The sequence below is a fragment of the Vipera ursinii genome (genome assembly GCF_947247035.1).
Source record: "Vipera ursinii genome assembly, chromosome: 1".
NCBI classification, from domain to species: Eukaryota; Metazoa; Chordata; class Lepidosauria; order Squamata; family Viperidae; genus Vipera; species Vipera ursinii.
Genome location: NC_139512.1, coordinates 126,439,619 through 126,454,482, shown reverse-complemented (window position 1 = coordinate 126,454,482; position 14,864 = coordinate 126,439,619). Strand labels below are relative to the sequence as shown.

The following is a 14,864-nucleotide window of genomic DNA, read 5'->3' as shown; positions in this document are numbered from 1 at the left end:
TATACAGTAACAGAATTCAATTGGAGCTCAAAAAAATCCCTCATTTTTGAGTGGGAGGGAACTCAGATTCAGTTCAGCCTTATCAATTCAGCCATGCCTTAATTATTTTGGCTATTCAAGATTGGACTACTAATGATGTTTGAAACTGAAGCTCAGTGGTGTTGGAGAAAATAACTGGCCCAAATTATCCAGTGGACTCTGTGACTGAGTATAGGCTTGAATCTAAGCCCACTTGATCCAAATCTCCCACCTCAATTGCTAAAACATACTAGTTTTCACGCTGGATTGGATTTAGGCATAAATGTTTATTTATACATAAAAGAACACGTATGCTACCAACGATTCTAGATTGTTCACAATAGGGTGAAAATCGCATCACACAATAAACTGTTAAACATTAAAGTCAAAGTTAACACCAACCACATGACCTCTTAGCTAAGTAAATACTTTTTCATGGATTGACTGCTAAATTGCACTTCCAGCCACAACAGCCCTTTAAAAGAACATGCTTTCTGAATTTTGATTCTGTCCCCTTAATCTCTCCTAGGGGAGGGATTCTCAGCCTACCTCCCTGGCTTCTGTGGAATGGAGTGGCAGACTCTTCCTGAGTTAGATGGCCCCAAAGATAACAATCATGTCTGAATGAAACACAAACTTCTTGGATAAAGGCACCAGTTTTGAATTTCTTGCATCTCAACAAAGTAATCCGTAGAACAGGAACTATTATTTGAATGTGCAATTCAGGAAAGCCAAAGCTTCATTTAGATCTTAAACTGTTTGACCCAATTACTTCTGTCCTCAGTCTCAAATAATATCACCACCCCCAGCCTCAAAACCCAGAGTGTTGTGTTATTCAAGCATAGCAGCAGTCCCAAACGGGATCCTCAACTCACAGACAAATAATTAAACATTCGTCCATTAGCCCTAGGATATGCTCAAATTACCACTTTGGGGGTTATCTCCCCCCCCATTTAAGAACTGGTTTACTATAGAACATAAGCAGAATTCTGCCCATTTACATACAAATAATGAATAGGAAGGAATAACTATAGAATAATTATAATTGAATTATAGAATTAAATCACAGAATAATTAAATCAAATAATTATAGAATAATTGCACAGAAAAAGGCTTCTATGCAGTCTTACTATGGCATTTCAGAAGCCATTCTTTCTGAATCGATTTAAGGGGTCTTGGGAATCCAATATTTCATTTAGGACCCTATTTAATACATACTTAATCTGTTATTGTCATAATGGCAATAGTTTATACTCCTTGAGCCCCACAAGATTTGCACATGGTATTAAATCCTGGTTTTTTGATCATTGGTTATTAATAAAATCAGTTTGCCAGTCTGGCACACAGTAATACACAAACCTGGATGATAGATCACAATTGCCTGGGTTTGCAGAATAAGCTACACTAGAATGAAGTACGTAAGCCATTTTACAGTATGTGATGTGTATGTTCTATCACCTATTTTCTGTCTTGGAATCGTATTCAATATTTTACATTGTGGAAGTATGTAATCTGAAAATGCAACAACAGCATTTATAACTTTCATTCTTCCTACTCCCTATGAGTTTGCTTACTAAGATTCATATTAAGATGTATTCAGCATGTTAGTTTAATGGAGAAGCAAGAAAAATATACCGAACCTTATCTGTTCATAATACAAACACAGAATTCATCTCCTTTTCACCATTCCAATACTTTGTATACCAAGAGCCAAGGAATAAAGAACATTTCCAGCGTTCTTTTAGTATTATGTCAACATGGATTCAGTGACAGTTTGCAAGTTGAACACATCTGCTGAGAATTTGGAGGGTGTAAATCCCTGCATAATTCATTTCATGGTGTATGCAGTTGCATAGTTTTTATTTTTTTTTAACCACACTTTCCAGTTGCAGCACCCTTCCCTCTGTACTGCACTATCACAAACAGGCTGAAATACACTAACAGCATGATGACAACTTCCACAAAGTGGATCAACACCCCCACAGGTGATGAAAGCCCAGATTTAACAGAACATGATGTTCTCTCTTGTGAAATGAAAGTTGTCTTGGTGCTGGAAAGTTGTCACATTAAAACAACACACACACCCCCAGTGTTGCAAGCTAGCTATGTGGCAAAGGTGTCACATGATCATGTTCAAGAGCCAAGTTGCATGCAATGTCTACAGAAGCAAAGTTCATCCTGAAACGAGAAGATTGGTTTCATTTCTTAAAATGTTCAGCTAGGCTGGCTATGCTACGTTCACAACTGGTCCACAAATCCACAAGAATCATGCTGTACCTTCAGGAATAATGGATAATGTGGGATAAACTTGTAAGGATTAGGATCCACTATGTTAGAGGATCGTCAGAGAATTAGTTTTGCTTCTTTTACATCATTAACCACAGAAGTTGCTGAATAACTGGCTTCTCAATTGTTTGTTATCAGCATTGTTTCCTTAAGGTTACAGAAAGAAATTGTGTGGCTTGACCTTCTACCACCAACTCTAATAGCATGTTACCTGCACAAATCCTAATCCAGAGAAGCATCCTTACAGTCATTTGACTACATTTGTAAGGATTTGACCAGCTTATTCTCACCAGCTTGCCACTTGTTTGGCATTGTGTTTTTCTTCCTAACACTGTTTTCCCTTCACACCTGAACAGGTTCAGATTTTCAGTCTCCTCCCCCAAGTTCCAAACCTACTTTTACAAACCATGGTTAATTAGAATGCCTATTTCTGAATTCGAATTTGTTTATGCTACGGAAGCCCTGTTTCGAAAGGCTGGTTTTGCAGCTTTGCATCCAGCCCACTCCCCTCCAAGGCTTTTGTCCTCTGAGGCGTTATTGCATAGGGCTCTTTTTTTTAAAACAACAACCCCCCCCCCAAAAAAAACCAAAAAACCGCAAACGCCTTTTCTCGAAAAAGTGCACCTTTAAAGATCGGACTCGCCAGCACCCGTGGCCGAAATGGGTTGCCTCGAGAATATTGCCCGAATGCATCACGCTTACGGGGAGAGTAAGCGCAGGAATGAATAATCCGCGTGGGGGAAAGAAAGAGAGAGAGAGAGAGAGAGAGAGAGAGAGAGAGAGAGAGAGAGAGAGAGAGAGAGAGAGAGAGAGAGAGAGCTACCCCGAAAACTATTGCCGAAAGAAGTTGCAGAAGAGTTGCGAAATGTGTGTTTTCCTATATTTCCCAACCATAGAAGATCGTACCATAGAACTGAAAAAGAAAGAAAGAGAGAAAGAAAGAAAGAAAAAGTGCAAGGGGTGAAGCGAGCGGGACGGACGCGAGCGAAGTTCTTGGATGACACCGCGCGTGTTACTCACCCGCTTTGACCAAGCTGGCTTGCCGGTCCCAGGGACGAGCCCCCCCGTCTAGCTCCAGCGGGCGCCTCTTTCTTCTAAATCCCAGCCATCCCTTCGGAAAAGCCCAGAAAAGATGCCCATTTTCTCTCCCCCGCGTTCGCCGCTCACTCCTCCCCTTCTTTCCCCCCCCCACCCCTCTCCTTTAGGTCCAATCAGCCTTCATCCCTTCTCTTAAAGCTGCAGCATCCTCGGCCGAGCTAGAAGCTCTCTGCAAATTGCAGCCAGGGCTGTTTATAAATAACACCGCCTCCCCACCACCACCACCACCTCCTCCCAAGAACGGCGTACGGGAGGGGGAGGTAAATTGTCGTGTTTTGTTTTTTGTTTTTGCCCCCAGAGCTGGCTTATTTTAAACGAGGGAGGCGATCGTGCTTTGGTCATTGAGGGAATTAATGAGAACGAAAGGGTCCTTCCCCCACCACCGGCCGCCGTCTCCCCTGGGACCCACAAGAGTCGATCGAACCGCTTTGGAAGAAAATGGTTCAGTCCTCCCCGATTTTAAGATGGATTTCACGAGCTTGGGAGACGCTGTGAGGCGATTGGGGTTCTTTGTTCAATGGAGCCCCCCCCCCCGACTTCTTCGGTTGTGCGTGCGTGGGCTGGGCGAAGGTGATGGTCAAGCAGGGCTTGTAAGCGAGGGAGATTTGTTTTTCTTCTAAGGCAGGGAGGGGTCTTCAAACTGGGCCCTTTTATGACTTGTGGACTTCAACTCCCAGAATTCCTCAGCCAGGCTTGCCTGGCTGAGGAATTCTGGGAGTTGAAGTCCACGAGTCATAAAAGGGCCGAGTTTGAAGGTGACGGACAATCTTTGCATTTGTAAGATGCGGTGATTCCCACCCCCTCCCCGCCCATCATATCTTAATGATCGAGAAGGATATTGACGAAGGCCAAAGAATTAACACGGGAGCCTGTTGCCAAATGTTCACAGCTATGCTCTGTTGAAGTTGGCCTTATTGATTCGAATCGGGTTTATTTCAGGCTTGGAATCTAGCACGAACTTCCGATCTTTCATTTATTTGGTATTATAAAAGAAGAACGTGGGAACTGATGAAGTTGAGTGGAACTGGGCACTTTACTCCTTACCAGGAAACAGATGGATAGATAGACAGACAGACAGACCATTAATGAAAAAGAAGCAGTGGGTTTATAATAAAATTTTATTTGGTTTACGGCATTGGGATTATCCATTTAATGTTTGTTTAAGTATCTGACTTAACTGATATCCTTACCATGTTGTTATGAAATGGTCTTAGATATGTCAACAATGTGTATACTATTCACCTAATTCCCCATCATGTGAGAATAACGCTAATGGCCTAACTGTGGGACTACTCATCATTAATTTATAAGCAAGTGGAAGCACTCAATCAACCAATTTCTTTTTTTAAAAAATGGATATAAGAACATTAGGAAATCTCTGAAATATAGACTCGACTGGGAAGCTGAAACAAAACTCTTAAAGATAGTGGTGGCAAACTGTTTCTGTTATACTATTGCCAAGAAAATCATCTTAATATAATCTATGAAAGAACTGACCTTGACTTGAGGCCTAATCTTATACTATCTATTAGATGGAGAGACATCATGCTAAATTGGTTTGGATCAATATATTGTATTGATATTTAAAATGATGGTATGATAATGGATGGTTTAGTATGATATCTGAATCCAGCCAATTGTGGCTTATTAAACAGACCATGGTTAAGGTAATGTCAGTACTTATGAATGCTTCCAGGTAGAATTTCTAGGCTTTCAGTGGTTGTTATAGTCAATCTAAGAGAAATACAGAATTAAAAACCTCTTGATACCAGGTGCAAAGAATCAGGACTATATGTTAAGTCCCAGTAAGGAAGATTTATTGCTTAAGCCTATACACAAGAATCTTGTCAAGTAATGGTCAGTACTAAATTGGCTGATAATCAAATGAATTCAAGGGGACTGGATTTGGACCACTTGTGTGAATGTAACTAGTCTAGGCTTAGTCCTCCTTTGACTCTGCCCTGGGGTATGCCTCTTCTTCTCCTAACTTGATGGACTATGGCAGGGGTCCCCAACCCCCGGCCTGTGGACCGGAACCAGGCCGTGGCATACCAGCAACTGGGCCGTGCAAACAAGTGAAGCCCCATTCACTGGATGGAGGCAGAACAGGAACAACTCCAAACATAAAAGCCCAAGGAGGTATAAAAACCCATCACTCCCTGTTCCATGTGGTCAGCTTTCCCAGAGCCCTCCGTCTGGCTCTGCTCTTCAATAAACTACAGCCTTCTTTCTAAAGCAGTCTCCATTTTGTTTATTCCCAGCTTGGACTGGACCCTGATGAAGACTTTTCTTTCAAAAGGATGTTGCTACTTGGCTTTAATGATGTTATACTTTAGAGTTAAGGGAAGGGGAACTTGATCTGGTATCTAATCATCTTCACTTATTTAGACCAGGGTCTTAACTCAGCTTGTCACTAGTTCATTAGCCCAAAGGCTGAAACACTGATATCTTTTCATTCCATTGATCCAAAAGCCTCTAGTGAGTTGAAACTGAAGGGTGTTATATTATGCAACTAAGCATAACATTTCTGATATAAAAACACATTTTATTACAAAATAGAACTATTTTTTTTGCCCTTTCCCTGTGGCAGAGAACTAATAGGGCAGCATTTCTCATTTCATGAGAACACCAATATTTGGTTTGATTGTTGTGGAATAGCAACATAAAACCTTTGAACTTAATCATCTGAAACTTGGCAGAATCTGTCTCTTTGGAAGATGCAGCAATGCCTGAAAATTTCCAATTCTGGCAAGAAATAAAAATTATAATGGCAGTTCTCAAAGGAGGAAAAATGTTTTGCCTTCAATTTGGCACAGGTCACCCTCTTATAAGAAGCTGCAATTAGTGCAAATTTAGTTCAGCCTCAGATTTTAATGGAAAACAGGCTAAAATGGATTAAATAAATGTGTTCTGCACTAGAAGAAGACAAAGAAGAAAAAAGCAATTGGCATTTGGTGTTTTCCAGTTAATTGTGAAGCCTGACAATGTAGGGTCTTTCAATCAAACATTATTTGAGCTGATATTCACCACTCTTAAAGCCGCCTCTGGGGGAAGACAGTTAGGCTAGGGCAGGGGTAGGCAACCTCGGCTCTTTTATGACTCATGGACTTCAACTCCCAGAATTCCTGAGTCAGCTGACTCAGGAATTCTGGGAGTTGAAGTCCATGAGTCATAAAAGAGCCGAGGTTGCCTACCCTTGGGCTAGGGCAAAACCCAAGTCCCCCCCCCCAAGAGTTATAAGAATGTGTGGAAGGCTGGTGCTGATTGGGAACAGCTTCAGTGGGCAGGTCCTGAGTGTTGGCTGAGCAACAGTCTTGATGGAGAGCTCTCCAGAGTTCAAGCTTCTGGTCACATCAGAAGTGCCTATGCGTCACATGTCCCAAAGGTGCTTTTCCAAAAGGCAACTGGGTTTTCTTGGTGTTTTTTTTCCCCTCCTTGAAAATGTTTTGCTTTTCATGCAAGACGGTTATGAAGAACTGAAGAAGCTTCTTGGATGAGAAGCAAAACGTTTTCAAGAGGAAAAAAAACCCCAAGAAAATCCAGTTGCCTTTTGGAATAGCACCTCTGGGACAACCATGACCTGGATGATTGAGAATCTCCATAGACACGTGTGTCACATCCTTTGCGTCTAGAGGAGCGTTCCCTTGCTGGGAAGGCCTGCTATGAGAGCCTGCAGCCCTCCTGCTTCCAGCCTGTGCTCTTCTTTCCCAAAGTGGCCATTGTCTTGCATCCTGAACAAAGCCACCCTGGCTGGATCCCCCTTTGGTTGGCCGGGGTGGAAGGTGTCTTGAAGTGGTGAATCACAAATGCACGGGGAAGCCTGTTCTCCCAATTATTCTGTCCCCCTCTAGCTTGTTGCTAGCAAGATCCTCTCCATGCTTTCCCAGAAATGGGGCAGGTGAAGCCGATCTAAACTTTTGCAGCTGTGTGTTAGGCTACAAGAGAATGGACGTTCTGGGAAAAATGGACAGGATGCAACAGCGATTGAGCCAACCTGCCCAAGTACGCACGCATCTCCTGACAATATGGCGAATAAAATGCCATCTCTGTCTTCTGGAGATGAAGATGTGTCAGAGACGAGTTGGCCTTGGCCTAAAATGCAAGAGTTCCCTGATGTGCTTTTTAATCAATTTTATTGCTGTAGATTTTGTACTTTATTGACAGTTTATGTATGTAATCTTCTCTAAAAGACTAGTGCTACTGCTTTTTTTTTTTAAATGAGGGTAATTTATCCTTGGGTATTCCCAGAGGAATCGCCACTGGAATAAAGTTCAACTCTGAAAGGAACTTGGTAGGTAAAAGAGGTCAGCATATCTGGTTTTAGATAAATTGCCAGTTTAAGAAAAGAAAACCCAGGTTTTTTTTCCCCTCCACTACATTTTATATTTAATTTAATTTAATTTTAATCCCATTTATATCCCGCCCTTCTCCGAAGACTCAGGGCGGCTTACAATTTAAGCACAAATCAATGTGCTTAGCAATAGCCTTCATTCTACAGTATGTATATACCTGCTTATTAGGACTTTCACACCCCCCCCCCCAAGCAGCATTATTACAAAGTCAGCTTAATTGCCCCCAACAATCTGGGTCCTCATTTTACCTACCTCGGAAGGATGGAAGGCTGAGTCAACCTTGAGCCTGGTGGGACTCGAACCTGCACTAATTGCAGGCAGCTGGTGTTACTTAAGGAGGCATTAGCCCACTGCGCCACCAAGGCTCCTAAATATAGGCCTGTTGCTAAAGAATCAGATAAAAGTCCAACTCTTTGAAAATGAATTATGAAAGTATATAATTTACATAATATCCAGTAAAAACCATGTGTTGAAGAAGAGGGCTGTGTTTTGATCCCCCTTCTCTATCCACTGCTGTAGTTTACATAATATCATTTCTCAACTGCTTGAAAAAATAGAAGAAAAAAAGAGGAAGAAATTCTATACAGTAATGCTTTTTTAACAGAACAGCAAAATATACACTCCCCTCACCAATTAATAAGATAATATTATGCTATTATCTAGCGTAAGAAATGAAATGGATTTCATTATTTGGCAGAAGAGGACGTTGTGACAATTAGGTGGCAGACGTAAGAGCAGAGATCTACCAGAGAATGATGGGAATGTTTCAAGTAGAGTGGACAAAAATATTTCCCTGATTTAAATTGTGAAATTTTGGAGTTCTTAATTATAAAATCAGCTGCTTTGGGGTTGACATGAACCAATGGGTGGAGAGGTATTAGGGAAATGAAACATTTTGTTTTCCCATGTTCCATTAGTTAACTTCCATTAATTCTGTGACCAAGATCCTGACGTAGGCAGGAATGAACTAAGACATCCAAAGCAAAACGTAGTAGCTAAAGCATGCCACATACTGTAGTTTGGCCCTAATGCAGATATGACACCATTTTCCCCTCTCTAAAATATAACTATAATAAATCATACAACTCATATTTCACTCTTCTTTCATGACAGCTCAAACAGGCAATCTGATACAGCTGCCTTGCTGTCTAATGGTAGGGCTGACATATTAAATATAGGCTTAGTATGTAAGCTACATGTACAGTATATAAAAAAGCATCAGAAAATATGTGAACCAGTTCTGATTCTAGACCTTTCCCCACTACAAGATGAGTTTTATTTTTTCCAGCTAAGCACATTGATTGTTGGAAGAGCAAGAAAACATGAGAAATATCCCAAGAGGTTCTTAATTGCAATGATATGTTTGATTTGCTTCAATATTCTTCCATTTAAAGTCTGAAAGTCTTAGTTGGACTTGAACAGTTTGTGGTGTTAGGGAGACTCAGATGATGATGTGAATAGCAAGACAAAAATGATGTTGAAATTAATGAGGGAGAAAGTGTAGATTGATGTTTGATGTAGCACAGCAATTATATTTCCAAGAGATTTGCTTGCATGCTACTCAGTTAACCTCATGAGCTCAGAAATAATTTTATGCAAGAATAAGAGACTCTGATGCAAATTTGGAGCAGGTCCAAGGGTATATGCAAACATTACACTCTGACTTGCTTTAGCAATTGTTAAGAAAGTTCCAAAAATATTTCAGTGAAGTAGCTATTTAAGAGTCTACATAAAATGGAAAAATATTTTTGTTTTGAACTCAGAACAAACAGACCTCTTGAATGTTCTCTCCAAGCATTTAAAGTTGATTATTTGTTGGAACAAAGTTGAATATGACTTGTGTTTTCTGGATTCCATGTAGATCAAAACTCAAATTGTTTTGAGTGTTCTGGTCATAAAAAAGGAACCTATAAGCAGGCTTGTAAATCCTGTTATTTAATATAAGCTAACTAAACAGCCTAATTTCAAATAATGCATGAAACCTCAAATGTAACATTTAAGGTTAACACTAACCAAGTAAAACATTGTTGTGGACACAGTCTTTTCAACTGATGAGGTCACATTATTGCAACCCAGTTGAAAGAGTCTTTGAGAGACATCATTCACCTATCATCATTATCATTTGTGGATGACAGGAAGGTGATTGGTAAAAGTCTGGATGGTGAGATCAGGGACTAATCTTCAGTCCTCTTGTGACAAGACTGAAAAGTTCAGCAGAAGGAATTCATCTCTAGAAGAATATGAGTTGTCTCACAAAATCTATATCCTGGTGTGAGTGATGGATATCATCATTTCACCTACCCTAGTAAAAAGGTCCCTCATTGGGGATATTGATTGGCGGGAAGAGACAGATTTGGATAAATCTAAGATGGAATAGAAATTCAATAACAACAGTGTAGAATGACAGCCAATAAGCACCGTGATGAACATGTTTTTCATCTGCATTGTATTTGTGAGCCTCACCCGTGTTACTTATCTTTAGAAAATTTCTCCAGTATGATGAAGACAGACAACCAGTAAAATGTGAAACTGCCTTCTTGCTGTTGTTCCTTCTTCTTGTTCAGAAACAGCATATAAAATTTATACTGGAAAATAATATGGCACTGCTATAAATGGTCACTGCACTGATGCCCAATTTGTTTCCAGCTATACTTCAAAGTGTTGATTGTCACTTTGGCTTTGGAACTCAATTCTTGCAAGACTGTCTCTTCCATCAGGCTCTGATCCATCCTGTGGCTTCTTGCAGGGAAGGATGAATGGGGTTCCTGACACACACACACACACACACCACACACACACACACCACACACACACAAACTGAAAGAAGAGAGCTCTTCTAGGAGTGGGAGGAAAAAAGGCTTGAACTCATTATTTGTTGCATTTCTTCCCATAAACAGTAGTCTGGGTGGTTTTACAATAAACTCACAATGCAATAAAATATCCCCAGTATGAAATAAATGGGGACAACAACATAACAACTCACTTTTTGCAAACAGAAATCTATAACCACCGGTGACAATTTATCCCTCAAAGACTCAATTTTTAACAGATTGCAGAAAGACAGAAGTGTAAGGCAGCGTTTCCCAACCTTAGGAACTTGAAGATGCGTGGACTTCAACTCCCAGAATTCCCCAGCCAGCTATGCTGGCTGGGGAATTCTGGGAGTTGAAGTCCACGCATCTTCAAGTTCCTAAGGTTGGAAAACGCTGGTGTAAGGAATGACTAAATTTAGGGGAATATGTGTGTGTGTGTAGGGAAAGCCTATTTCAAAGTCTAGGTGCAGCATCTGTAGGACTTCTCACAATTGATAATGAGAAGCCACTAGTAAGTGTTCTCAGCATGTATATATTGGGCAGGTCAAAAATGACTGGAGAGTACCATCAGTTGGAGCAATAACTCAGCACCTAGCTATGTAGGGCTTCAAAAGTGTATAAAACAATGTGAAAGTATGCAGCTGCCACTGTTGCTCAGTTAATAAACTCAAGGCAGCTGAAGTCAGAGACACATGGGTGCCTCTTTTCTGCTCTCCAAACCATGAGCAGATTCCTAAGGATCCTATTTTTTTTTCTTACCAATTACATGTGTTAGTCATTAGAAAAATGGTAACGTGGGAGGATTCTCACATGAGAATCCCAGTAAGAGTTTACTCCATCAAACCTCATTAGATTTTATTATGGCTTCCAGCAATCCTCTTCTCTCTTTTTTATCTTTCCAGTGAGCAAGGAAAGAGTGATGGTTGATTCAAAATGGAGGTCTCTCTTGAGAATTTTAGGTTTTTCTAGCCAATTCTTAGTTGTTTCGGAACCACACTTTAAAAAAATGTAAGTATTTGAATTATGTGCCTCATAGCTTGTACATACCAGGTCCATTCATCTCTGGAACAATTAATTGGATACTTGTTCAGGAATACTACTAGCATGGAGTGAGAATGCCTAACTATGATTTTACAGATCGTGGAATATTACAAGCCAATCTAAGCTAACTGATTACAGTGTTTGCACTCCTGGCTTTAACAGTCGATTATGAATCTTTCATTGGCTGTTGCTGTTGCCTCGAGATAGGGAGTGCAGAATCTGAATTTTCTGGACGAAAAAGGAAATCGCTCACTGAACAGCTTCTCTAGAGTAGGAACAAAGCCATCATTAAGCTTTGATCGATGGAGAGAGCTAGGGAGAAATGTGAAAGAGAAGGCAGATGGCACGGCTTCTCCCACCCCACCTTGATACTGGCCTGCTTATTACCCAAGTGTGTGAAAGCAGAAGAAAAGCAAGTGCATTCCCCTTCTGGGCATAAGCTTGTCAAGATGTGCCTGTATTCTCTGAGCTGCACTTTTTGTCACTTTCTGCTCTTTGATTGAAATGGATCTTTGAAATCTGCAGGAAGGCTTCACGTTTTAGGTCGTTTTGCCTTGCTAAAAGCGGGGACCAAATTCTCACTGCTTAAAATTAAAATGAAATTGAAGGTAGACGTTGTCTGATACCCTGGTACTGCTCAGGCTAGCTGACTGAGTAAAGGAGTCTTCCAGACGTTAGGGATAGCTTAGATGGCTGCCTTAAATCTAGATATCAAGCTAAAAAGGCAGGATGCAATGGAGAGAACATTTCTTTTTTGAGTTCTTTCAGAAGTTTGCGTATCCATAACAACTGCAAAAACTATATAGTTGTGGGGTAAATGGAGAGAGGTGTTGGCATCCCTCTTCTGAATTGCCAAAGACTCAATTGTTTATTATGGTCTATAAAATTATTAGGGGCTGTGTGCCATTACACTTTCTTTGCTTAGCGCAACAGCTGCTACTCTGCTACTTACTCCTGTATTTTTGCTACTCTGAATCAAAGGTCTCCAAACTTGGCAACTTTAAGACTTGTAGACTTCAACTCCCTGCTACCTGAGGAATTCTGGGAGTTGAAGTCCAGAAGTCTTAAAGTTGCTAGGTTTGGAGAAGCCCCTTCTCCTCTAAATGATGGGACTGTGGATTGAATTGTCTATGCAGTTGCAATTGATGAAAGTTGAATGCAAATGATATTTTCAGTTTTCTGTGAATCCATGTGGTTCTTGGCAATCTTTGCAAGTAATCTGGGAGAGGCCCATAAACACATACACCTGTCCTATATGAAAAGCCGGGGTTACCTAAGTCTGTAACTGTGTATATGTTTATCATGATGATCAAACCAATTGGCTCACAGCCTCCTTTCTGATCTTTGCAGGCCTCTGTACAACCATCAAACCAATATGCAGAAATCTATATGAGTGTGCAAGGCTTTAGGATGTTGTTTTGACTATAGGCTGCATTTCTTTCCCATTTTAGTCCTGAACATGAGTAAGTGAATGCTGGAATAAAGATGGATATTCAAATGACACACACACACTTTGAAGCAGTAATGGGGTTCATGGAAAAGGTGGAATGGATGAATGATCCATCAGGAAAATAATGCATTAATTTACATCTCTGTTCTGACATTTTTAGCTGTAATCCAAAAGACAAATGCTTTATTTCTCACAGTTCAAGTGAAAGCAATGGCCTTGTCACACAAACTTTGTTCTTGTCTCTTCATACATATGAGAAATGCTTGAGTCAAAAACTATGTTAAATGGATTGTCACAATTTCTGCTATTTTGCCTGTTACCTTTTGCCTGTCTGAGTAAAAGCAATTAGGCAACTGCTTTTGAGACACACAGACTTCATATTATTAAGACAATAAATGCTTCTGCAGTGTTTAAAAGAAAACAACACATTCTCAATAATCAGAAATTTCACTCCTTTATCCTATCTTAACAATACCACATATTTATGGCCAGGGCTTTTTTTCTCATAGAACGCTCAGAATGGAGTTCTGGCACCTTTTTTGGATGGAATCTTGTAGGGTAGGCAAGGTGGGCTGTATGACATGTATGAGTTCCGGCACCTTTTTCTTTTACAAAAAAAGCACTGTTTATGGCTATTTGTGTGTGTGTGTACGTGTGTGAGTGTGAGAAAGAGAGAGAGTGTATCTTCAAATCACATTTGACTTGTGGCATGTAAGAGAATTGGTTTTCCACCAGAGACACAACTTACAATTTATTTGATGGCTGCCACTTCTCCCCTTTCCTAAATTGGACCCGAACACATGGCCTCTGAAAAATAGTCACCATTTGAAGCAGTAGATTCTATTGTAAGGAGCAAAAAAATGGGAACAATTGCCCGTTTGTTCTGGTCTTAGCCTGCTGAACTTTCCCAGTTGTCTTCAACAGTTTAAGAAATCTGAGGATACATCAAACAGGAGAACCTACCACCCCCAGCTCCAGTCGAAAAGCAAACATTTACACCCATCTCTTGATTTACTTTTCCTTGCATACCACAGCAGTCTTTTTATTTTATTTTATTGCACAATGGATAATACAAAGTTTCATCTCTTTTTACTGAAAAAAATGTTTTGCCTACATTTTTTGCCCCAAGCATCTTGATAGAAGTAGTTTTTAGATAGGTTTGCACTGATCTCCTTCCTTCCTTCCTTCCTTCCTTCCTTCCTTCCTTCCTTCCTTCCTTCCTTCCTTCCTTCCTTCCTTCCTACCATGTAAGTACATATTCTTAATTGCAAAGTCAATACAATTGATATTGAGGGGGCAATATTGCTTGTGAGCTGAATAACAAGAGCTAGCCTTAATATACAATCAGGATTTTGACATCTCTCTTCACAGAGCTTTCAAAATAATTATATTAGCCATGCAAAATGTAAATGTATGACTCTTTCTTCAGTTCTGAGTAATATCACAGCAGAGGCACTGTGTTTATCAACTACTGGCACCTTTCTACCAAAGATTAAACTTCCATGGCAGAAATATGCCATCCAATAAAGCTATAACAATTTTGCCTCAACAGATGGTCTGTGCTAACTTTGGATTTGGCAATAAAATAAAGTGGTGTGCTGATACCCTATTAATATTAATAAACTATACATATCTTCAACAGTTTCCATAGTAATATGCTTTTTTAAAACAAGAATAACAATAGCAAAGCAGGCCTAATATCTGTTACATTTGTTAAGACTATACAGGGTATTTATTTACTATAGAACATATATTCTGAGTGGTCAATGACTGAAATAAAGTTTGTGTATACTAGTGCTTATTAAC

At 40.1% G+C, this 14,864-nt stretch overlaps 1 protein-coding gene across 2 annotated transcripts in view; it reads right to left on the bottom strand.

Annotated features, from left to right (window-relative positions):
- MRAS (muscle RAS oncogene homolog) overlaps positions 1-3,473 on the bottom strand; it is a 58,632-nt gene extending 55,159 nt beyond the window's left edge. For both annotated transcript variants that reach the window (XM_083348387.1, XM_083348389.1), the window contains exon 1: positions 3,325-3,473. The gene's annotated coding sequence lies outside the window, so the exon portion shown is untranslated. The remainder of the gene's footprint in view (positions 1-3,324) is intronic.
- Positions 3,474-14,864: the final 11,391 nt, after the last annotated feature.